The following is a 26,360-nucleotide window of genomic DNA, read 5'->3' as shown; positions in this document are numbered from 1 at the left end:
TTATAACATGCTTCGGTAAAAATGAACTTCACGATAAAAAGTAACGGCACCCAGAGTGCAGGTATTTTTTCCGTAATTTAATCTGGAATTTTTATCAGAGCAGTAACTAATTTTTTGAAATATTTTATGCACTTTTTTCAATAAAATTTCTTCTTGATGCGTTGTTACATTTTATAAATATTTTTTATAATATAATTTGTAAATATATTTCATAGTTAAAGAATATATTTTGAAGAGGTTTTTACATTTTAACATAGTAAAAAATATATTTTGAACTAATGCAATTTTATTTATCTACAATTAATTTGTTTTACTTCATATTTATTTACTTTGCAAAGCATATTTTAATTTTTAATAAAAAACAAGACAAATTAAATTTAATTACATAAAGTTAAACTAAAAATGTACAATTTTTATTGATGTTTTGATTGGGCAGAGTTGTTTCAAGATCCGAAGGGCTCGTTTTGCACCAATACTTCGTTCGAATGCTAGGAACGATTCGTAAACTGCCTCTGGTTTGATCCGATTAGAGAGTACTCACATAAAATTATCCTTAGTGATCACAAGACCTCCTCAGTGATCCTCGAGTCACCAGACATAAAAAATTTCTGCCTCTAATCGTTAAGTTTTTGTTTACAGTTTATATAAGTAGTAAGCTAATTTAAAAATCCCATTCTTAACAAATTTCTCTATCATTTTGCAATATGCCAGGTTAATAGTACAAGACTCGATTGTATTTTATTCAATCTGATATTTTTCAGGTTCATTATAAAAATCAGTCTCTATGACTTAAGAATTTAATTAAAAGCGTACAAAATTTACTTAATCAGCCTGATTTTGATACAGCTTAAATTGCTATGAGCCTTGTATTATTCCGTCGCTTTGAATGGAGAACTAGTATGTAACAAACTAATTCATCAATGAATAATACATTATCTAATCAGCCCAAAAGTATGTACGTTCTTTGAAATAAATTAGGCTATTTGAACAATGAGTGATATATTTTCTTATTAGCCTGCAAGCATCTGGGCTCATTGTAATAAGCCTAAAAAATGTTAGGCTATTTAAAAATTTCAGACTTTTCCAATGAGTTGTCGCATTCCAAAATGTGACAACAGTTTGCTTACATAAGAGCCAGATTTTCCAAGAGCATACGCCTTTTAATGAGGTGAACCGGGTTCGAATCCCAGCGATAGCTGGTCGATACGAATTCCGCATTTAGCTCGCACCGATCGCAATGATGTAATAAAATATCCTCAGTCGTAGACGGATTATGGGATAGAGTCCCCTTGCCGCCAGGCTAACCTTGGGAGGTTTTCCTCTACATGTTTTCCTCTCCCTGCAACTGCGGGTTAGTTTCATCAAAAAGTCCTCCACGAAGACAAATTTCTTCCAATACTTGATCCAGGAGTTTCCTTGTCTTCTGGATTGGGTTCAAAGTTACAAGGCTACGGAGTTGAACATTTGTAGTCGTAAACCTTAAATAGTGTCGGCTGTTATACGACGTTTATAAAATAAAATGAAATTAGCTTCGATGTATATGCATCAGATTAAAATGACTTTTTTTTTGTGGTGTTCTTTCATCTCTGAGTCTAACCTTTGCTGTTGTCGATAAGTAAAATTTGTAAAGTGATCTTTGGGAATTAGGTTTACGCCGAACTCCATTTTCTTTAATTTGCGTGATTATTTTTATTTGACAAAGAAAATTATGTAAAAGTTTAGATAATTCTCGCGTGAAATTATATTACTAGTTAGCAGTCATGCGAATTCAAATTAGATTGCAAGTGTTACGTGTTTTGCATAACTATGCTCGTACGTTGACACGCATTTTATTTGTTCTTTTTTCTATTACGTCTTGCGCTGTTCCATTGGGTGTTGATTTAAAAGACGGTTAAAGTATGAATGCATAATTAATTTGTAATAATAATACCCAATATAACTTTATTACTTGTTTTTCGATAATTATGTGGGATTACAGACGTTTTAACTAGTTTATACTATTATTGTGGGTTGTTGAAGTATGCCCTTATTTTTTAACAACTACGCCAACAATGAATGATGTCATAGACTGTTTTTCTTTTCCTTTTAAACTGACCTTGTTTTGGATTTTGTAACAAAAAAAAAATATTTATCTAAACACGTTTATTAATTTAAGAGAACGAAGGACAATTATAAATTAATTCAAAAATTGTAGTAAGACTAAAAAGAATGAAAATGAAATTTATATGTTTTGCAACCTAGAAACTTTTTTAGGCAAATATTTTTTGAGCTCTTCTTAAAAAAATTCACTCGCAAATATTATAAATTTTTTTTGCATTTTTTAATTAATATTTATAAACATGCATTATGAGTTTTAAACGCAACTTATACCATTTAAATCTCTCAAAAATAGATCTAAATTTTTTTGCGTTTATTAATTAATATTTATAAGCACACATTATGAATTTTAAGCTCAACTTATACCATTTAAATCTCTTAAAAATAGATTGAATGGCGATCTCATATTTTTTAATTAATGGCACTTAAATTTTTCAGCTCATTAATAATTTAAAATATCTAAAAAATAAAGTGTAAAGCGCATATTTTAATTAATTTAATGTATCATCTGCATTCTGAAATATTCTCACTACAATCGCTGAGTGGACGAGGCACTTGTCTGGACGAAATCAGGAAAGGGTCAAGATGTAGTTGCCCCTGCGGGGAAACTATCCTGCTCTACAGTCCGTGGGAAATCCCCACACTTCTCATCAAGTAGTTCTTTTTTTCTTCTTCTTTTGTTTTTATTTATCCTCATTCTTTTACTGAGAACACACACGCTCGATTTTCTTGTTCTTTTCTTGCTCTCATGTCCTGAAGGCACATTCCTTTCATCCTAAGATTCGAAATAGTTGTCCGGTCGTTCTAGACTGTGTGGTGCCGCCGTTCATGATTTGCGCGTGCGGTCCATGCTAAAGCGTCTGGATTTTTTTTTTTTTGTTTCGCTTGTATACATCTTTTTAGTTTTTTGGTCTCGTTTTCCCCCCTTTTTCTTGGAACTTCTCCGATAGATAACTACCTCAGATTTGGCTTGCAGGGCGACGTTGTTAAAGAGGGTCAGGTATTTCGATTGGAATTTTGTTGCAATTTGTTTGTTTTTTATATTTTATTTGCAAATTATTTTTTGGAGGAATTTCTTACCTGCTTATTTGGACAGCAATCAGATTTTTTTTTACTCCCTTGATCAAAAGTGATCGCATGGAAAATATTTTGAATTACTTTATTCATAGCCTGATTTTTGATCATCTATTATACAGTAATAGTAATTTTTTTATTTTTATTAATGATGTTTTATAGATAAGTAAAGTCTGTCCTGTTAATGAATTTTCAACACGGTGATTATCTTAGTTGATTTCTGAGTAAAATAATTGATCATATAATAAACTAAAACTGTAGATTTATTTTAACTTTATTCCACATATTTGAACTAATTTGAAATAGTAAAGAAATTCTTTCAAAACTAAACTCTCAATGGTCAACGACAGGAGATTCTTCTTTTGGTCAATTACTTTCTCTATTTTTGTTTCGATATTAACGATACATCTAATTATTAAAGGGAGTTGAGTATAATTATTTAGGAGAAAAACACTCTAAAATGAAAAATGGCGGAAAAGAGTTTTGAAAATTCGCTGCCCTAGGTTTCGAGAACAGTTATGTTTTAAGTAAAATAAAACGATTGGGTACTTGTAACTCGAGAAGAAGACGGTCACTGATACACAAACACGTGATTTATGACCTCAACGCTAGCTGATCGTTTATAAACCAGATGACGTGTAAGTTTCTACTCTTAAGATAGAATGTTAATTAACGTGATGTTTATTAAACACAATGCCGTATCTCTCATCGAATTTGTTAAAATATAATTTTTATTTTCTGCTCCTTTTACTCATCTTAGATATATTATTTATTCATGTATTTTATTGTAACCATGATATATTTTTGTTTTGTGTACCTGGCAGTTTTGATGCATAATTAATTTGCATATGCTCTACATGGCTTCGTCCTTGTCTTTGTGCTAAGTAAGAAATTTATTGTGAAAGAATTAAAATCTATGTGAAAGAATAAAGAATGTGTAACTTAAGAGAATTCATACTTGACGGATTTGGCTTGCTCGAAATAGAATGGAAAGAACAGTTTCCAACGTAAACAAATGCCACGTTTCAAGAACCAATCAGAACCGTGATGCCCACACTACGTCACTAGCAGGTATCCTATTATTCATAGAACGAATTTTGACTTTTAAAAAGACAGTGATTTTAATGCACAAAAGTCACTATAGCAACTAAACAACCAATCAAAATTTATTACATTTAGTTTTATTTTTTTATTGCATCTGCAATGGAAAATGTTATATTGGACAATCATGGAGAGATCAAATCAGATGATAATTGATAACTATCTAACTCACGAATACAATCAATTTTGTTTTGAGAAAAACTCTTGGTTTGTGAAAGCTTATTTCTATATCAATATGCATGCTGTGCAAGAGTTTCAAATTAAGGGTATTCTCGAATTTTCATATGCGCTCTCAAATTGAGTAAAAAAAAATTATTATAGTTTCTGAACTATTGGAGTGTTCAAAATTAAAATATTATTGAACTAGAATCTGTTTTTAATTTATTTATTTTCATTATAATTGTTATTTAGAGTGATGAGTTGAATCAGATTGCTCATAGACCGAATAAGTTTATATTCATATAAATTCAAATTCAATATTTTTTACTATACTAATTCATTGTTTTTCAAATTTTTAAACAGAAATTAATTGATAAGAATATAGGAAGAATTTAAAACTAAATATTTCAGTTCACCATATATTTTTTAGTTTTTTTCGTTGTTGTTGTTATTACCAACCAATTTTGCAATTCAAGAATTTTGAGCTTTAGTGTCATTTCATCGTACACCCTTGAGCAAATTAATTGAAACAAACTCAATAAATTCAGAAGACTAAGAGAAAATGCTATTTTATTTAAATTTATGAAAACTCAAAAATTTTTAGTACATAATATGATCTCCACGACACTTTATTAACATTTGGACACGATTCGGCATGGATTCCACTAATTTTTTACAGTCATTTATAATATTTGTGTCCTTGTACCACACGTGAATTAACGCCGTGATTAGCTTCTCCATAGTTGTACAGTCCATATTTAATAGGCGATTCTTGCATATGGCAATTGCAGATTCTCAATTGGGTTGATATCCGGAGAGTTCCCTGGCCATTCCAATGCCTCAATTTGATTCTCAGACATGAATTTCTTGACAATTTTGGACGCATGGCAAGGAGCTAAATCCTGTTGAAAAATCCATGTTCCATCAGGGTATCGTTTCTTCAATTCTGGAACAATTTTTTTACCCAGAATAGTAATGCACTGCTCAGAACGCATCATACCGTCAATAGGCTGCAAAGAGCACGAAAAAAAAAGTTTGTTTCAATTAATTTGCACAAGGGTGTATGTATAACAATAAAATATAATATAACAATATAACAATAATAGCTAATATAACAATAACAGGAACCATCCATTAAAACCAGCCTTATATTGGCAGGCTTAGCAGAAAAAATAATGTTCTATACTTACAGATGCCCGTAACTTATTAGCAAATTCAAGATGTTTAACGTTTTTATAATGTAGCGTGTCATCCTCCACTAAATTCCTTAATTGCATCTTTACCTATTTACAGTCTGCTTTAAAACATTCCCGAACAAGAACGGCAATTAATCATTCTTTTATAATCATTTAAAGCATATATGTCTAAATCGAATTTCTGCTGGAGCTCAAGTACTCATGAATCACATTGTGGACTGAATCGAATGGAAAGAAATTGACCTGGGAATCTCGTGTGTTATATGTTTAAGATAAGATTTTCTGTAATAAATGTAATGTTTTTTCACTGCCGTCGCCAATAATTTAAAACATTGTCATTGAAAGTTTAAAATAACAATAAAAGTTCAACGACTTTCCTACTTATCATTGTCTGACATGAATTGGAGACTAGTTACGTTTTTCGTGTTTTGATTAAATTTACATTATGAGCATATTACAATTAATGACACATTAGTTTCGCTTACAGATTCTATGTAAGTGTTTCCCAACCTCCGTCGAATAGCTACTTTTAAATTCCAAGAATAAATTTTAAGAAAAAACAAATTATTACTTTTTAAAATTTACTTTGCTTTTTAAAAAAAATATATATTAAAGGGTTGAGTGATTAAAGGAGGTATGAAGGTATACCAGTACTGTTTTAAATACACTGAGAGCAAACATACTAGTTAAACATACATGCTAGTTAAGCACTTCAATTTGTCTTATAATAGATAAGTGCGAATTACTTTTTAAAAGTAACGTAACAAACAAAATATGTATCTTTTTTAAAAGAATCAAAGGAATATTTAAAAAAAAACTATAAGAATATACATATTGGACGAAAAGTTAATTGACTCACCCTATTCTTTTATTAAGCTCGTTTTCATTCATAATGTGTACCTAAAGGATAAAAAATTATTAGAAAGTCTTAGTTATGCGTTAAATCTCGATATTTCGCAAATCCATTATATACTGAGAAAAAAAGTGGTCATAATTACCAGAAAATTTGCTGTGTTACTGGCTTTTTGAGAGCACCAAAGAGTACTGTAATTTTTACCAGAATTTTTTAAACATAAATATTAATATGCAAGTATGGTAGTTTTACCAGAATTTTTTCTCCGTGTGAAGTTTGGCAATTTTAAATTGCGTTTTTATTAATTTTCACATCATTGCCGAAATAAAATATCTTAAATAAATATTTGATTAGAAAATTATACTCTAACTCACGTATTTCAAATCTATAATCATCGTAGTTCAAATAATCGTCTTTCGAAAATGTTCTTTCTTAGACGATGCCAACAATCTCCTCAATCAACCACATGACTGTAAAGAGGTTTTAATTTTTTCTTTTAGTATTTTAATTATTTTTGGAAATCGTTTGCTTTCTTTTTATAAAATCATAGGTTTTAAAGGTTATTTATATCTCCTGCCCTTTTTCCATAAAAATAAATTGTACTCTTTTTCTAATTTTATATTTCAAGCCACGAAAAAATATATACTTTCCATTATAATACTATAGCATATGAAAAAAAGTTTGTTTTCTAAGTGAGGCAAAGTGGCAACACTCTCGCCCAAATGGTTTTAGCACCACACTATTGGTTTAGCACAAAAAAAATCTGAGCTGATAATGAGTTTGATGAGTTTGTCGTTTTCTTTGATTATTTTTAATTGTATTTTTTATGTTTGTTGTTAATCGTTTGGTTAGTTTCACAAAATGCTTCGATGTTAGTTATTTAGGGATGTTGTAAATCTTACGTTATGTTCGTATTACATACTAATAAAAACTGTTATTATTCTATTAAATTATAATGTTCGTATTATATGTTATCATTATATATTATTAAATGCTTAAGAATTACTTATTATAATTTTTGTTCCCTTATTATGAATCATATTTATTTATTTATTTTTGATAAAATTATAATTTTTTTTCGGGAAACATATACCAATTCCTTTAAAATAATTTTCTTAGAACTTTTTCGATATTTTAAGGAGTTAACTATGAACATACATTGCTCTTTTTCCTTTTATATGAATGTTATGATAGAGGTTACTCAAATGATACGTCACCACTTAATAAGGGGTTTGCATTTAGATTATTATGGCTGCTAAGGCTAAATTAATTTAAGAGGCTAAATTAATTTTATCGTAGAAAATTTCCTATAAATTATAATTTTTATTTGCATTGGAAGAAGGAAGTCTAACATTAACAAAATTACCTAGCAAAAACATATTGGCATGACGTAAAATGTGTAACAAAATTTTAAAGGGCTGTGTAAAATACAATAATGTACCGCATTTTCAAATTGTTCAAAATAGGGTTATTTTAGAGTTTAGCAGATCAGAAGTTGTCTCATGACTTTAAAAAATTTTTCATCTCAAAGGATTTTTCATGAAATTTTTTCAAAAATACTTTCAGTTTGTTAGTTAATTATTACATAAGTTAACCAGTACAGTACATAAGTTAACTTCCTTTTTATACAATTCGTAATAAATGTACGAATTATCATTTTGGAAGGTTCACTGGTTGTTTTTACTATTTTATTTTGTTAAATTTCCAGAAAGTTAGCTATACCCATCTTCCTCTGAATCCTTCTAACCTAGTTAAATCTTAAAAAAATAAAGTAAAAAAAAAGAACAAACAAGGAAATAAAAATAATACTAAAAGTGAATAAATAAAAAAGTGAATGAATGAATAAATAAAAATATCTTTTATAAATTTAGTGTAATTTATTTAAAGAATCAAGAACTTAAGAAGCTAGCTGAGTCTTAAAAAGTAAATATGATAGAAGTAATAGAATATATTTAAATCAAAGGCAACGAAGAAACAATTTTGTAGGGCTTCAAAATCTCCCATTTCACAACTTTCTGCTCTGAATAATTTTTAAGAAGTGTTGATAGTGTAAAATTCTTTCTTTTTCAAAACCAGGATTAGCTAATCATACTTAGTCAAAATCATTTAAAAAATTTCAGGGACAAAATAAGTTTCTTCACCTCAGGCTATTTTTATAGAGCATCTTTTTTTTTTTTTTCCTGCTACACAGTGTGAAAATTCATTTTTTCGGGACGGTTTTTTAATAAAATTTCATCATTTTGCAAGAGCCTTTAGCCTGTTTTAATCTAAGCGGATTGAGAGTAATTGAAAGGAAACATCAGAAATTAGTTATTTAAAAAGACGACGCACATCTGTTGTTACGTGCCTTACATAATGGATTAATAGAGATGCACACACCTGCGAAGGCGAGGAATTAGCTTGAAAAAGAACGAGGATCAATGGTCGGACCTCACGCTCTCTTATTAATGCACAAGGATGTTGCCAAACGATAATAAAGAAAATTAAAACAAAACGTATGATAGGTAAGGACACAGTTAAGTTGATTTTTAAGGCACATGTACACTGGAGATTCAAATAGGCCGATTCTTTTTATTCAGCTGCGGTCTTACGCGATACGGTTTGGTAATTTTTTTTTTCTCGGGGCCTTGAGTCTTGTTTACAAACACTTCGTACTATCAATGGTTCTTTTTTTATTTGTAATTTTCATTTATTTTTTATAGAATGGATGGGTGGTTTGGAGCTCTAAAAGGCATACCCAATGAGAATATTTTTCGAATGATACGTAATTATGATGATTATCATCACAGATGAGAAAACATTGCTAAAAAGGCGTTTTTTTTAAATTTTTTTTACGTGATTTGTATATTTTGTATCAGATATCGTTAAGAATAGAACGGAGAAAAAGCAGACGATCATAATAATGAGGTCACTTTATGAGAGTGAAGTGCTAAATCAAAGGAAGAATGAGAATACCTAACAGCACGTGCATTTTGTGTTTATTGTTATCACTTTAGAAAAATGAGATTAAGTACTTTGTAAATGTATTTATTATTTACGTGCTTATTTCATAATATTAAAAAAAAATCCCGTTTTGTAACTATTATCTTTTTAATGTTTGATGGAGACACGTATTTTGTCGACAATCATTTTCTTTTATTTTAATAAGGTACAACAAGTAAATTATAATGAACTATTTTCTTTTTAATGCTTAATGGGGATGCGTATTATTTTAGCAATTATTACTTTTATTTTAAGGTACAATAACTAAATTAAAATCAACTGTTATTTTTTTACTGTTTGATGTGAATAAACATTATTTCGATAATTATTTGCTTTTTTTCTACTGTTCATTAAGTTATTAATTATTATCTTTTTAATGTTTAATGGGGATGCGTATTATCTCAACAACTACTTGCTTTTATCAAGGTGCAATAGTTAAATAATCCTTTTTAAATTTAGAGAAAAATATACTAAAGAAATTTTAAATTCACATTTTATATTATAGTTTATACATTGAATATTATTGCTATGTACTAATAATATTCAATGTATAAACTATATTGAATACTGGAATATCGGTAATATTGGTACTTATATATTAAAATTTGATCAAAAACTGTACGCAACTTACGCTATGAAGTTGCATATTCCTCTACAAATTGAATACTTGATTTAGTTATTTCCTCTTGTTTAATTTGGTATTAAGAAAACATTAAAATAAATTGTATCAAGATTGTTGAAGTCCATGTAAAGCTTTTTAAAAGGTTTTGTAACTTTCTGATGGAAAGTGTTTTTTTAAAGTATGTAATTTTATTAATTTATGAGTTCATTGTTTTGATAATCTTAACACATTAAAACCGAAGTCAAAGTTTTTCAATAATTTTTTTCACCGCTGTGGTTTAGGAGATAAAGTATTCGATTCTCAATGAAGGTGACGAATTCTGCTCCCGGCTCGCACCGACCACAGTGCTAACGTAAAATATTCTTGGTGGTAGATAGATAGATCACGGCTTAGAATCTCCTTGCTGTCTGGCTAGGGAGATGTTTTCGAGGTTTTTCTCTCCCATGTTATACAAATGCTGGTAAGTTCCATCAAAAGTGCACCACAAAGGCTAGTTTGCCCCACTGCTTGATCTAAGAGTTCTTTGTCTTCTGAGTTGGGTTCAAAATTACTAGACTGCGGAGTTTAACAGTGATAGTCGTAAACTCAGAATTAGATCGGCTGTTCAACACTGGTTGTTAAACAAATATCAAATAATATTTTCTTAATTTAATTATCATTTATCGTGAATGTATTAATAAATATCAACCTGAAAATTTTTCGATTTGTTTGAAAATTTTAAAAAAGTCGAAAAATTAATTTCTTTTCCTGCTTGATTAGCTTATTAATTGTTTAAAAAATTACGTAGCATATACAATTATGGGATATATTTGTAAAAGAATTTTTAATTATGATTTTTTTATTGTTTATAAATTAAAAAATTTATCTTTATTTCTTATATCAGAAGTTAAATTCTTTAAATAATTATATTCCTTATAATAAGCATCATTATTTAATAAAAATTGGAAAGAAAAATGTCATTTTAATTATAATTGAAGACTAACGAAAGAACATATAAAGTGAAATTTCGGGAGCATTTATTTTATTTCTCAAGTTAAGAGAGTATGTTGTTGTTGTGATGAGCTGTGAAAATTATAACAGAACAAAAAACTTCCCTTTTAATTTATAATTGAACAGATAAAAAAGAAACATGTTAAATAAAATTTTGAAAACAATTTTTTTTTTTCAGTTGTAAAGAATATGTTACGATCGGGTTGAAAAGAAAGGAATAGTAATAACGGCAATTTTTGCACCCTAAACAGTAAAATACAGAGATCTCGGATAAATAATTTTATCTTGTAATTTAATTTTAAAGTTATTCTTGAATTTCACTTTGAAAACGGAAATAATTTATTACAGTTCGCAGTTATTTTTAATAATGAAACTGTCGAGGATAAAAACATGCAACTTTCCTGAAACATCTGTGACACACAGAATCACACTATCTCCTGTGAAACACACATTTTAAATCGCTTCACCGCAAAACGTAAATAAATACAATCCCATGTTTCTAAATATTCTTTCGAATTCAATCCGCAAGTGGCAAAAGAACTAATCCCATTTCCTGTTTCACTTTTATTAAAAACCCAACTGATAAAATTGAATGGTGAAACTTCGCGGGCGTCAAACGATAGTTTAAAATAAAACGAAAATTAAGGCTTAAACAATGTTTTTCAGAAGATCAAAGAAACCAGAACAAATGTTCCAAATTTCATTCTCTTTTTCTTTTCTTCTCTTCTTTCTTTTTCTTAACGTGGAACGAACAATGAAACTAAATTTCCTGTTTGTTTCTTCCTTTTAGAATGAATGGAAAAGGTCAATGAGAATGCAGCTGCTGATTATGTCAACATTATATGAAGTAACAAGCAAGAACGAAGGATACCTGAAAAATCATAATTTTCAAGATTTTAACAATGATGAGGAGTCGTTTCGGAAGAATCCTGCTCTAAATCTGTAAGTGTTTTGATATCTATTTCCAAAATTGTTTTATGACATATGATTGGTTTAGACAGAAATAAACTGTTCGCCATGGAACAAATGCGAGTCAGTGACCAGTGTTGAAAATCTAATATGGGGAATACATTTGGTATAATTTTGTATCGATATTTTCTAACTCGTACAGTTTTCATCAAATCGAAAGAAATTTTATGACTTTTATTTGTCATTTTTAGTGAACATCTAAATTTTTTTCGACTATTTATGCTTTCTAGCTTTAGCTTCGTGCAACGACGGCTTTGTACTATGCAGTATTATTTATGAGAAGATGTATCTCGGTGATCTTTAATGTATCGTAAATATTACTACAATATGAAAATTGATTCCCACAGCTATTGCATAAGGAAAGGTTAACTTTATATTAAATATAAATAGAGCTATAAGTATAATATAAATAGAGAATATAAATAAATAGAGCTAAAGCGTCGTGAAAAAAAACACAATTAATTTAGCATAAACGGAGATATTGCCTTTCCAATATTATTATTACATTGAAGAATGAATTTTATAATAGTACCGAAAATAATCGTATGTCTGTTTTCATGACATTATTTGTGTTTTTTCACGTTGTTTTTAACTTTATTTACTTTATTTGTATTAAATAAAAGTTTGTTGAAAATAAATAATAAAAAATATAAATAAATTTATGCATTTCTCGCACAGTTAATCAGTTATTAAAATAACTATATTTGTACCAAAAATCTTGCATTTTTTTGAATAAAAATATGTAACATCAGTATTACTACTTGATAAATTCAATATTTTCTTAAATGGTTTTCTTCCAATGTTTAAACTTAAAAGTACAGAAAACCTCACACGTTGAAACGCTTTTCATGTTGAGAAAACGCTTGTTTCGCTATCGCCTACACAATTTCATTTTAAAAACACTGAAAATTCCCATTTAAGTTTAAATTTTAGGTTTTAGTTTAATGTTCGTTGATGTTGCGAAAATGTTGCGAAAATTTCCTCAGTACCTATCTAGGAAAAATATTAAAGATTTGTTTTGGTGTTAAATAAAAAAGGAGAAACGTGACGAGTGCGTACTATTTAATACTTTCGGTTAATATTTTTTCTTCTTAAATATATTTAATTGTAAATTCTACATATTACATACAGATTTTTATGAAAATATGTGGAACTAAATTAGTTTTTATTTATGTTAAACTTTAGAAATATCCATATGTGTATTGATGTTAAAAGTCTCAAATTATCTTATTAAAAATATAGTGTTTTATAGTGGAAGAGAATTATTATTTTTTGTGCTAATAAATCGATAAATGTCGTGTTTCTGAAATTACTTTTAGTTATAGTTGGTTGCTCATGGTGTTATAGATAGCATTAAATTTTTTATGCTAGATTAATAAAAAACAGCATGTTCTACTTTTTCCTTTTTCTGAAAATCAGATTTTTTTTCCGTATTTATTTAAATACAGTTTTTTTTTTTTACTAAATTAATTTAAATTTGTTATTGTAGTTGCAATTTTAGATGTTAAAGAAAGTATTGTAATGTTTATAGATTTTATAGTGTCGCCATCTAGGAAAATTATTTAGAAACTAAACTCACGTTGATAACTGCCTATATTTATAAATGAAACACCATCGTTAATGAACATTATAGTAATAAGCATCATTATTAATGAATCATTTTGGTCAATGGAATGCAATGAGTAATAGTAAATACATTATACCTAAAAATATTTTAATTACATTATTAAACTGTGCAATGTAACTGTGCTGTAATTTGTATAATGAAAATTTTAATAAAAAATTAACATTGATAACATTTTGGAAAGCAATCATTTAAAATTAAAATGTTTTGTATCAATAATGTACCTTCTATATTTTTTTAATGACAAAAATAGCGAAATTGTATTAATGATAAGATTCATTCCCATTCCGATTGTTTAATAAAGGTTTTGATATATTGATAACAGATGGCAGCACCATAAATAATTTTGCTTTTCCTGTTAAACTTGGAATAAATAGCATAAGTTAAGCAAATACATTTGAAATCACTTCTGTATAATGTATTTATTATTAAAGCATCATATTTAATGTGGAAACTTTTAGTTCTCCTTTTATGTACTGATAATGATATATAAAAGATTTATACTGTATTTTAATTGAGATAAGTAACTTAAGAAAATATGTTGCGCATTTCCCTAAGTTCGCTGCTTTGGTTATTAAAATGGAGAATTACTTTGTTCACAGATGGCAGCACGAAACAAAAAAAATAACACGGACCTTCTTCGGAAACTCTAAATTGGAAAAGATTTTAAAAATAATTGTGACAGATGCTTAAAGATTACGTTTTACAGGTAGATAAATTGAATTTATTTAGTTTTTTAAATATTTTGTTAAAGTTTATACTTTTCTTTCAAGTGAAGTGGGAGTTTTTATTATGAATAAATTAAAAAATATAGTCGTATAGAGGGCGACACCGTCAAGTTTACAAATTATTTTTATTTGAAATGTAAGAGCAAAAATAATTTGAAAAATATTATAGGAGGCTCGGCCAAGTATTATTATTATAACTATTATTATTGCTGTTACTATTAAAGTAATTATTGTATATAACTGGTGAGGAATAAGTATGTGTGAAATATATAAATATATAGATTAAAATTTATACCAAAACATAATTTTTTAAAAATTATGAAATACTTTTATTACGTAATGACAATAATTTACCTGAGAAAAAAAAAATCTGTGAAAGTCTAAATATAAAAGTTTTTTTTTATTTTTTGAAAATGGAAAATTTTAATATTGTTAATTCTATTTAACTAGTTAGACATCATTATCATTTCTTATCAATTAACAGCCTAATAAGCGCGCTAATGTAAGTTATGTTTTTTTCCCTTCATTATTAAATTTTTCTTCATTATTAAATTTTGTTTCACTCCATATTAATTTTTGCCCAATTGCAAATGAAGGGGCTCCCCTCCGAAAAAAAAGTCACGTAAATGATTCAATTATGCAAACCTGAGTCTGAATTCAATGTAATAGAATATTTATTCATACGTAATTCGATGTTTTTTTAAAAATATAAGTACTATGCTAAGGTTTATTTGAAGTTAATGGAAGTAAACTTTTCCTTTTTTCTTACTTTGTAACTAATCCTTAAGAAGCTCTAAATATATATGCATATTAAATTCATGTATGAATCATGAAATTTATATTATTGTTAGTTGTAATGCCTTTTTCTTCACGAGATTCTTTTTTTAAAAAGCGATAATAGCCCCTCATACTCGAGACATGTAATTGGTTATTTTGTCCAACCGTTGGATCCAATGTCATATGTCATTCCTTGTAAATCACCTCTCACAGGATTTTTGCTTGGAATATCCGTGAAGCATTTGCCTAATCTCGCAAACATGTCAATGATGCCCCTATGAAAATGTTGATCTAAAACAGTGGTTACCAACTGGCTGCATCCGCCCCTCGAAGATCTTTTTTGTGGTCCGGGAACTAAAATATATTAATTTGAATTTTTTTGCGGACAATTTTCGTAAAAAATCTCAATGAGTTTAAAAAATTTTTTTTCGTTAAAAAAAATAATAATAGTTCTTCGTTTTTGTGAAATTTAACATACCAACAGTGCAAAAAAATTTATTTCTCAGGTTTTGCATCTTCAAGAAAATATTTATTCAAGAAAATATTTATTATTATTTGTAATTCAATACTTTTGTTTTGAACAACTTGATAAAAATCTGACAGTAATATTTAGTGTTCCTTCAAACATAAAAGAGTCCTACATAAAATTTTGACAAAGTTGTGGCCCGCCATTTGACTGCTGTTTTTAATTATGGCTCCCGGCTTTGTGTAAGTTGGAAACCCCTGATCTAAAATGTTCGTTTTTTAATAACACACAAATTTTTTTTAATAAAGAATAGGTAATGTTTGATACAATGTGGGAGTAATGAAAGGAAGCAGTTTTATAAGCAGCGGGTACTTGAATATTGCTATTGCATCGAGTTACACTATTTTGCTTGCTTTAAAAAATGATTTTTTTCTTGTTTGAATTTCTTGTTAAATTTAATAAGGTTTAAAAGGTGTAAGTATTAAAATTTTATTATGTGTTTTTCTTCAAAATCAATTTATATCTCTCAAAGTTTCTGTGTTTATTTCCAGCTATTTCCCCGTCCTATTTTCCTTTTTAGTCTAGTCATTTGCCAGTAAGTGTTACATTGTATTTTGACGATTAGTGTACAAATAACGAAAAATTACTCCAGAAAACCACGACGTTAAACTAAATAAGATTGAATGAGAGAAAAAAAAAAAAAAACAGTTGCAAAGTGACTGCACTTTAATCCTGAGTCATATTTTCCAATTTCTATCTCCCACTCCACGTGTTGGCTTAACTTCCTTTATTTATAGCACTCCAAGACGCCCACGATTTAAGAATAAATTCCGGAACCTGAAGTCGAACGTGGACGGTCGCTTCCGCCGTCGGAACCACGGAACGAGATAGGGCGTGTCAGCGTGCTGCCCCATCTCTATTTTTGATGAAATGCCAGATAGATCGGAAAAAAATTAAAACGCTAGGTTGGCGCGTCTTTTGGACGCATTTTTGTATAGGGCGGCTAGTCGGCGAGGGCGTTGTATCGGAAGCAAAGGGTCAAGGTTCATTTGATAGGGGCAGTTTGGCGATAGTGAAGGCGACCGGCAGTCCGACATTTTTTTATTTATTTTCCAGCATCTTCCGACTTCGAGTGGGTGCGGATCGATCAATCAATCGGACCGATTAATTGGTGCGTAGAAATTTGCCGACTAATAACCCAAGCAGGTAGCGCGGTGTCTCTTTTGAGCAATGTGCCGCTGTTTTTAACGCTGTTGCACTAGTTGGAGTGGTTTCGCCTAATTACTTCTGGAATATTATGAGTTCGAATTTTTCTTTTCTTTCCACCTTCGGCTTTTTTTTTTTAGTTGTAATTAATTTTTACCAGTTTCAAATTTGTTTTATTTCCAGCATTTATTTTATTTTTATTTAAAAAAAAAAATCCAAATGAGGAAATGGATTATGTGAGAAAACACTGTCACGTTAGTTTAGAGAAACACTGTTATTGCTGCGTAACTCGGAACTATATGGATCTATGTGCTTATTACGTTATTTTCTACTTCTTTTGTATTGAACATTAGCAACAATGCCATTGAAATTTTTCTAAAAATATCATTAAAGTGTACCTAAAACATCATTGAAATTAAACAAAAATATCATTAAAGTGTACCTAAAACATCATTGAAATTATACAAAAATATCATTGACGTTCATCGAAAACATCATTGAAATTATACAAAAATATCATTGAAGTTCATCAAAAACATCATTGAAATTATACAAAAATATCATTGAAGTTCATCGAAAACATCATTGAAATTATACAAAAATATCATTGAAATTAAACAAAAATATCATTGAAGTTCAACGAAAACATCATCGAAGTTTATCAATATATTATTAATGTTTAAAATAGCGTGTAATTTTGATACAAATGTCAGTGAGGTTTAATTGCAATATAAAGTTAAATCATAATATTTATTAAGTTAACCTCAAAAGATAAAAGATAAAAATAACGGAGATACTTAAAAAAAATCTGCCTGAGTTGGTAATGTTAGGCGGGATTTTTATTATTTTAATGTTTCAAAACATACGAACTAAAACTGCCTCCTTTCTAAATATATATAGTTGCTTATTTTATGATTGTTCTAGCACTTTTTCTTACTTATTTTTGTCTCTCTGTCTATTTTTCCTTTTTAATTATTTGAAAGAAGGTTTTATAAACCCAACAAAATGTAGTTTAGTTTATAAAAATGATTTTTAACAAATGGTAAAAAATTAATTTCATAGTTAGAAAAGAGCCTCATGATTCAATGTCAGTAATATTTCTATACGTATGGGACTTTTCGGCAGCCTCATAATGTCATTTTCAAATTTACTCCTAATAATCAAGAGTCACATTTGAACATGACACTAGGAGACTAACCATATAGAAATATCATTGAAATTGGAAGTCCCTAAAAAAAAAAAGCTTTGCATTGATATTTCCATATTTATTTCTATACTTCAATGGTATTTCTAGGACGTTTCATGCGTACGGGGAAGCATTATGATTAAATTTAGATGAGATATGAGGAGACAGACTATGGAAATATCACTAATATAGGAGTCTCTTAATAAGAACAAAAGGGCTGTACAATACACGTGCCTGGTTGTGTGTATCTGTTTACTCACTGGTTCAGAAAGGCAATTAGTTGCCCATTAAATAATTAAAAGAAAAAAATCCAATTGGTCTCATGACGAAATGAGATAACACATGTCCTTGTTAACGAGAGAAAAAAATTAAGTCGAATGCAAAAAATTGCATCAAACAAAAGAACCTATAACACAAGAGTCACAGTTCTTGTTGTTATCCTTTTGCTTTTTTTTTTGTCAGCGTATCTTTATTACAATTGAGGGAGTCAAGGACAAAAGTTCTTATAAGAACTAAATCTGTGTATAGAGCAGCTACTGATTGTAGATATTGACTACGAATCACAGATCCGCTCTGCCATCTTGTGGCAAACGCGGAAGTTACGATCATGTTGCTGAAGTATGGACATTTGATACTCTACCGCCATATTTTTCACTCTGTCTGATGAAAGTTAATTTATTCGAACCCAAATTTGAAAGCATGATAGAAACCCTTGCTCTTCAATTACTGTTCAGTGAAAGCTAAGATCTGAGAGAACGATATGGAAGTTCGTTTCTTCTAATTATCGTTAACTATTTTTTTATTTTTTCCGTAGTTCGCCTCTGTTAATGGCTTTCACTTCTCGAATAATTGCTGGTAAAATGATAAATTTCAGTTTTGAAATATTGTGCAAACAGGATGTTTGGCAAGAAAACAAAATTTCTTGTGAAGGAAGTCGCAAAAAAAGGAAGAACGCTCGTTTTTAAGTAAAGGCGAGGTACTTTAAGTTTAATTTAATCTACAAACATTTTTAGATTTCATGCAAAGGGAATAGTTTAGCAATCCCTTATTATTTATACTGTAAAAATTTCTTCCGCTTGACATTGCTATTAAAATTGACAAACGCAAAAAATCCTTTAGTTTGTCTTGTCATGTCAGGTATGTTATAGCTCTTCCAAATTCTTAAGTTGGATCCCAATAATCATTTTTCGTTAAATCTCTTCTGGCTATTGCAGTCTGGCTCCAATTCATCTTAATAAGTCGAAAATAAAAAAAAATTTTAACAAGAAATTAGGGTACCAAAAATTAGGGTTCTTTCTTAAACCAAGTTTTCTCAAAGCAAGTATTTTTTAAAATTTTTATCAAAATAACCTATGTAAAGCTCCATAGTCATTGGATCAATATACATGATTTTTAGATGAATAAATTGCAGAGGGGTAGTGTTTTTTACCAATATTTTAACTACTTAAAATTTTCCGACTCTATCGATATTTAAAAACTATTACTCAGTATATATAAAGTTGCTCGATTGTGTTTGTATGTTTCAGCCATTAATCCAAATCTAATTGAATTGGATCATTGGTAATGCATATCTATCTGAGCCATTGGGGCAAAAGTTAGTTATCCCAATCTTGGTCTATTGATGTTATGCATGCTCACGTAAGACTTTTCTCAACTTGATCCAAAAAATGTTATTTTAGTTGAAAAAATGGAGAAATTTTGGGTTAAGCTCTCTCAAGAGAAAAATTATTAACGTTACATTAAAATGAAAGGCTGAATTTTACGACTAACTGTTGAGCACGAGTGATGTTAGCGCCCCCGCACGGCATCAGTAAAAGCAATCCAGATGATTAATAACTTTCTGGAAGCTCCAAACGTTTCTATTTTTTATTAATATTTTATGATTTTTCTTTTGTGCGTTTTTAGTACTATTTGTTTCAAGTAATATTACCGGTTTGTCCAAAAAAATAATTCGTATTTCTAGTTTTCTACGCTAGAAACTAAATGATACAAGACAATAAATTGTAATTGAAATTTATGTTACCATGAAATTATCATTGGTTATATAGGTTTTAAAAATGTTAAAAGATATTGAGAAACATGCATATTTATCTTTTTGATTTCATTGTTTATAATGAAGCTTTGAGTTGTTAATTGCGAAATACACTTCATGTACTATTTTTCAAAACAATGCAATGTTGAAAACGCCTATTGTTCTATAAATAAACCATAAAAAACATACTTTTTTAAAATATAAGGAAATGTGTTAACTGATTCAACGCTAATTTTTATATTTTTATTTTATTGATTGTCTGCTATTCATAATATTTTTTTAAAATATATTTTAAATTAAGTAAAAGATTACTCGTTTTCTTTTTTTTCTCTTCTGCTTAGCTGTGAAATGGGTGAAATATGATTGAATTAATAGAAAATTTTTTTCATCTAGTAAAGAATAGATACAACACCAATTTAAAAAAAAAAAAATTATTTAATCAATTACTAGCCATTTAAAGCGAGAAAACAATTCCATGTATTTCAAATTCAATAACAATAAATTCGTATTCCTTTTTTTGTACCATTAGCTGAGAACTGGATGAAAAAGGATGGAATTCCTTTTAATCGTGCGCATTTTTTTTTTTTTTTGTAATAAATCAATCACTTTTTCTTCAACAATTGATTGATCTAACACTAACGTTTGAAATTTTATTTAATTGTTCGTTATTTAAGCTGTTTTGATTATTGGCTATTTAAAATGATTTGTGTATTTTAAATTAAGTAACACATTAAGTAACTCATATTTAATTTTTACTGCTTAGCTGTGAACTGGATGAAAAATGATTAAATTCTTTGCAAGCATCCAGTATTCATCAGTTTTTGTTTTGTAATTAATTGAGCAGTTTTTCTTCTATTTAATTGATCAAACACTATTTTTTTTATAAAAATTATTTAATTGATTGTTTGTCAATCAAATCTATTTAAATTTTGTAGCTAATGTGCGAAAACAATTTTATGTATCTTAAATTAAGTAACACATTAACTCATAGTTTAACTCCTTAGCTGTAAATTGGATGGAAAATTATTAAATTCGTTGCTAGCATCCAGTTTTATCATTTTTTGTTTTGTAATCAATTGATCAATTTCCTTCCAGTAATCAATTGATAGAAGGCAAAATTTTACAATCTTATTTAATTGATTATTTAAAATGAAAGGTAAAACAATTTTTGATATTTCAAATTCAAAAACAATTAAATTATATTTCTTATTTTTCTTCAAATAGGACAGAAAGTGATTGAATTCCTTGCATTTGGATGTGTCATCTCTTTGGTATAATCCTCATTATTCAGTAGAATCTTCATCCGGGATGATCTGCGTTTTGTCCTCAAAAGCCAGATCGTCTTGAATTGAGGCTCCAAGGGTTGAGCAATCTCCGGTATCGTATGTTCATCTAAAAATTCCTGCGCTTTCTCTCTCTTTTTTTTACTTCTACGAAAAAAAAATTATTTTTCTTTCTAAATTCTTTTCTTTTACTGAATGAAAGGCTTAAAATTCTTTAAACATTCCGTGTTCTGTTTACTTTTTTCCCTATCATTCACGGTCCGTGATGATTTTTCGAAACACGTGTTTTTTCAACTTTTTCTTGTAGCTCTAATGAGATAAGTTGTTAAGGTATTTTTTGCATCGACTCAATAGAATGAAATGAGGTACTGAGTTGCTTGAAATTTTTTTCTTTCTTTCATGATAGCGTCTACAAGCTTTCATTTATTTATTTTTATCAAATCATATTTTATGTAGGGCATATCATTAGGGAAAAAAAATGTTAATTCTTTTTAAATTGTTATCAGAAAAAATACTGTCTGACTTGAAATCGAATTTTTTAAGTTTTTTTTATTTAATTTCATAAATTGTCTATGCAATAACAATTTATAAAAAATATATTTTGAGAAAACTATTGTGTATAATTTGTCATTTATATGATTTTTTTTTAAAAATAGTTACACGAATTTTTTTCTGTTTGCATGAGTTTTAATATGTCATTTAGTTGACACGGTGAGTTCGCGTTTCCTAGAAATTTTGCGCTTTTAATGCTGGATAATATCTTAAATAATTTTCAATCCATTTATTTATGAACTTAAGAATATGCATGTTGCATATCTATGCTTTTTTAAAAAAAAAATATGTTTGTGCTTAGAGATATTTTATTCTCAGTTAGTAGTTTTTTTTTAATAATTAATAATTGAATTCTGAAATTGAAGACCTGTTTGATAAATAAACTTAAAAGTTCATTTAACAAAATGGAGTATTTTAACTTTTATTTATTTTAACCTAATTTTCTATTTTTTAGCTTTGATTATAAACAAATGATTCATTTTTTAATGACTTATTTTGCTTAGAATTTGTATAATACAGAGTGTTAAGTTTCTGTCCCTTAAATTTGATTTTGAATGATTAAAGCATTATTGATATCTGTGACTCTCTAAAGAAGTATCATCAGATTGCCGAAAAAATATCAAAATTTAAAATTACGGAGGATTCAAAATTTTGAGATCTTCTAGCAATTGCATTTGCTGAAATATTATAATAAATTTCACTTTAAATAATTATAATATTGCATTTTATATTTAATATACAATAGCAGGAGTCTGTCCAGACATTTTGTGAAAGGTCCGTTTTTCGTGAAATTGTGAAAAAATTACTCACATTCTTTCAACCAGGGTCCGCTTTTATGAATTAGTGCAAATAGGGCCGTTATTGCAAAAAAAAAAAAAAAAAAAAAAACTTTTTCAAGGAGTTTTTAAATTGTAAAGACATACAAGATTAGCTCAACACTGTAAAATTATAATTAAAAAAATTAAATTTTAAAAAATAAACAACAATTGCTGCTTCTAAATTAGAGATGCAACATACAAATATTTGGTATTTAGCATATACTGCTGAACGCAGAATATTAATTTCGGACGAATAATGGAAGAATCGTCTGCCGAAGACAAAACTTAATTCGTTTACATCCATCTTTCTTGTTTTCTGCCCTGGAAAGGGTTTATTCGATTAACAAAATAATAATGAAGATAAACAAATTTGTGAAGGGTCCGATTAAAAGAAAAATCATTCTGTGAAGGGTCCGTTTTTAAGTTAAAATATTTTGTGAAGGGTCCGTTTTTATGAAAAGATATTTTGTGAAGGGTCCGTTAACGGAAGGTCTTTAGATTAAATAAGAAAAATGTCTATATAATCAATCAAATGCTTGATACGTGCCGTCAAAGAAAGAATCGAGTACTAAAAATTGATTTAAGGCATAAGATTTTATTTTGATTATGTTGTGTTCTTAGATACATCTACAAAAATGATCCATGGATATTAATAAAGCTTGCAACAAAGCTAAGCATTCTCAATCAAAGATTGTATGCTTTATTGCATAGCAATCAAAAACCCTAATTCCCACAAAATTAGGTAGGTGGAAACAAGATCTCTGGAAAAGCAGCTCCGGAAGAAAAACCGGGAAAAAATCACCGGAAAAAAGGTACCAGAAAAAAACAGAACAGTGAAAAAGCACAGGAAAAAAAGGACGTCATTAGTAATTATATAAACTTAACAATTGATTCAATAGACCCGTGGAACAAGAGTTTTTTAAAATTGAAAAAAAAAATTGAATGAAATAAGATATTTTTTAAGAAAATATAATAAACATAAAAATTAGTTTAAATTTTACCGAAACGAACTTTCCCCATTTCATACAATTTGCCAAAATTATAAAGACTCTTAAGCAATTCTAAAATTGTTATAAATTTCAATAATTGCACATATTACTTTTAATAATTACTCTTATTATATTGTATTGCAACAATAATAATAAACAAATAAAAAAAAATTTCAGCTAGTTATTTTTAAAAAAAATTGTATTAAAGTGAAATACTTTATCATTTTTGTTAAAATGTTTTAACTTGTAGAAAGATTAAGTCTCTGAGAGAGAATTGTTAATAACTAAATTAATAATTGAAATATAAAGCATTAAAAGTTACTTTCGGACAATTTAGTAATTATTTTAAGTAATTATTTTAAAAATATCTAATTTCCTTCGAATAATTATTTAATTACATTCAAATCGGATTCAACGGTTCGAATAGAATCTGACGATAAATTTTATAGTCAATGAGGTGCTTTTTTCAGTATTTTTTCTCGGTGTTTTTTTTCCGGTTATTTTTTAGGTGCATTTTTTCCCTGATTGCGAAAGTTATTGGAGCAGCTCAACTCCATGGAAACTCCTTAATAAATGTATATTTGTGTCGCGATGGATCAGGGGATAGCCTCTCAATGATGTGACCCAGGTTCGAATTTCAGCGGTGTCTGGTTGATACGAATTCTGCTCCCGGCTCGCAGCGACCACAGTGCTGATGTAAAATAATCTCAGTGCTAGACGGATCGTGGGTTATAATCCCCTTGCCGTCGGGCTAACAGTGGGAGGTTTCTGTGGTTTTCCTTTCTGTTAATCGCAAATACGTGTTAGTTCCATTATAAAGTCCTCCACGAAGGGTTAATTAGCTCTTATGCTTCATTCAGGACTTCCCTTGTCTTCTGGGTTGGGTTCAAAATTACAAGGGCATGTAGTTGTACATCGATGGTAGTAAACTCAGAATTGAGTCGGCTGTTCAACGCTGGTTATAAAATAAAATATCTGTATATTTAACGTACTGAAGTAAAAGATAAATCGTCATTTAGGTTATGAAAATAAAATTTTTTCTCGAGGTAGAGTATTGCGCCACCATTTTGAAAGTGCAATTGAAAAAAGAAAAGAAAAAAGAGAAGTTAATTTTCCTTCGAGACCTAAGCGGCAGATTAACACAAAGGCACACTAATTTGAAACTCAAAACCTTCATGCGACCACTTGGCGATTTACCCTAAACTACTCTGACATAGTCGGAAACTGCTGGCATGGAAGAAAAAAAATATGTTTTCATTTTCAAAGGGGAAAAAAAAATCTTTTTTCAAGTCGATTGACCCCCGACCTTAGTTATCAGATTACCCCGGACTTGAGTCTGACACAATCAAATAGGGCCCCCTTCTCTGGTTGCGCCCTAATGACGTGTGCCCCTGGGCGCCTGTGACGTAACTTACCCCGCCCTGTGATGGAACGTTGATTCTGTGCGGAGATTATATATTATTAATGTTTATTAGATGCCTAATTTCGTTTGTTGGTGCTTGAGTTTGACGCCAGTGAAGTTTGCTTGGCGATATGGTTGGAGACCTTTGTTCTTTTTTGTTTGTCCACCCACGCTAATATTTTTTTTTTGTCTTTGGAATTTTCATTGATTATTTTAAATCTGATTAATGATTTTGTAATTCAATACAAATTTCTAGAAGGGAGTGGAAGTTATTTATGGACTTCATAAATGATTCGACGACACAAAATAAAATTGATAGCTTTGTAATAATAAAGATTTGTTCAATATTGTCTTTTTATTTGGAATTGAAAAAACAAAATGTTTGGTAATTATCAAGATTTTTTTCTGAGAAAATAATATTTTCTAAGCATTGAGGCAGTTTTCATTAGATTTATAAAACATTGTCATATTTGAAACAATTAAAAATTATAAAATTGAGTTATTATTATTTTTTTTTTTCATTGCTCGCTTAATTTTGTCTTTTTTTAGAGCTTTTCTTAACCGAGTTCATAACTCATTAGTGTAACCATGTCGTACTAATATTTCTTCAATATATATACGCCTAGAGTGTAGTTATAGAATGAAGCAAGTGATCGCATGCAAATGATCTATATTGTTTGTTAATCATATATAAAACATTAATTTTTTTACTTTACGTGGCTAAAAAATGCCGTACTTTCCCTTTTTATCTTAAGCATGACTGTAAAATGGTGATTTGTTTTTGAAATAATGCTTTAGTTTTCATAGTTCCACTTGAATTAGCTTATGCAGTAATTTAAAACATAATATATTTTATTTTATAACTGTCGTCGAACAGCCGATCCAATTTTGGGTTTACGACTACTAATGTTCATCTCCGTAGCCTTGTAATTTTGAACCCAATCCAGAAGACAAGGGAATTCTTGGATCAAGCAGTTGGAGAAATTTGCCTTCGTGAAGGACTTTTTATTGGAACTTACCCGCATTTACATTACTTGAAGAGAAAAACCACGAAAACCTCCCACGGTTAGTCAGACGGTAAGGGGATTCTAACCCAGGATCCGTCTACCACTGAGGATATTTTTACGTTAGCAGTGATCGGTTTCGAGCTGGGTGTCGAATTCGTACCGATTAGGCATCGCTGGAACTCGGTTCACTTCTTTGGAATAACTCTATCCCCTGAGCCAACGCGGCTCAAACATATTATATATTTTA

The 26,360-nt window shown here is 29.0% G+C and overlaps 1 long non-coding RNA gene across 2 annotated transcripts in view; it reads left to right on the top strand.

Moving 5' to 3' along the window:
* The window catches only part of LOC107445625 (uncharacterized), a 33,364-nt gene extending 7,230 nt beyond the window's left edge, over positions 1 to 26,134 (top strand). Inside the window, exons 2-3 of one of the 2 annotated variants that reach the window (XR_015432658.1) lie at positions 11,865 to 12,016; positions 21,287 to 26,134. This is a non-coding gene — a long non-coding RNA (uncharacterized LOC107445625). Of the gene's footprint in view, positions 1 to 11,864; positions 12,017 to 14,269; positions 20,413 to 21,286 lie in introns of those variants that run through there. The other variant, XR_015432659.1, reaches the window with a different exon arrangement.
* Positions 26,135 to 26,360: the final 226 nt, after the last annotated feature.

Source organism: Parasteatoda tepidariorum, chromosome 3 (genome assembly GCF_982258835.1).
Source record: "Parasteatoda tepidariorum strain Cologne lab strain chromosome 3, Ptep-v5.0, whole genome shotgun sequence".
In the NCBI taxonomy this organism is placed as follows: Eukaryota; Metazoa; Arthropoda; class Arachnida; order Araneae; family Theridiidae; genus Parasteatoda; species Parasteatoda tepidariorum.
Note: the sequence above shows the minus strand (reverse complement) of the source record. Positions and strands in the feature narration are given on the sequence as shown.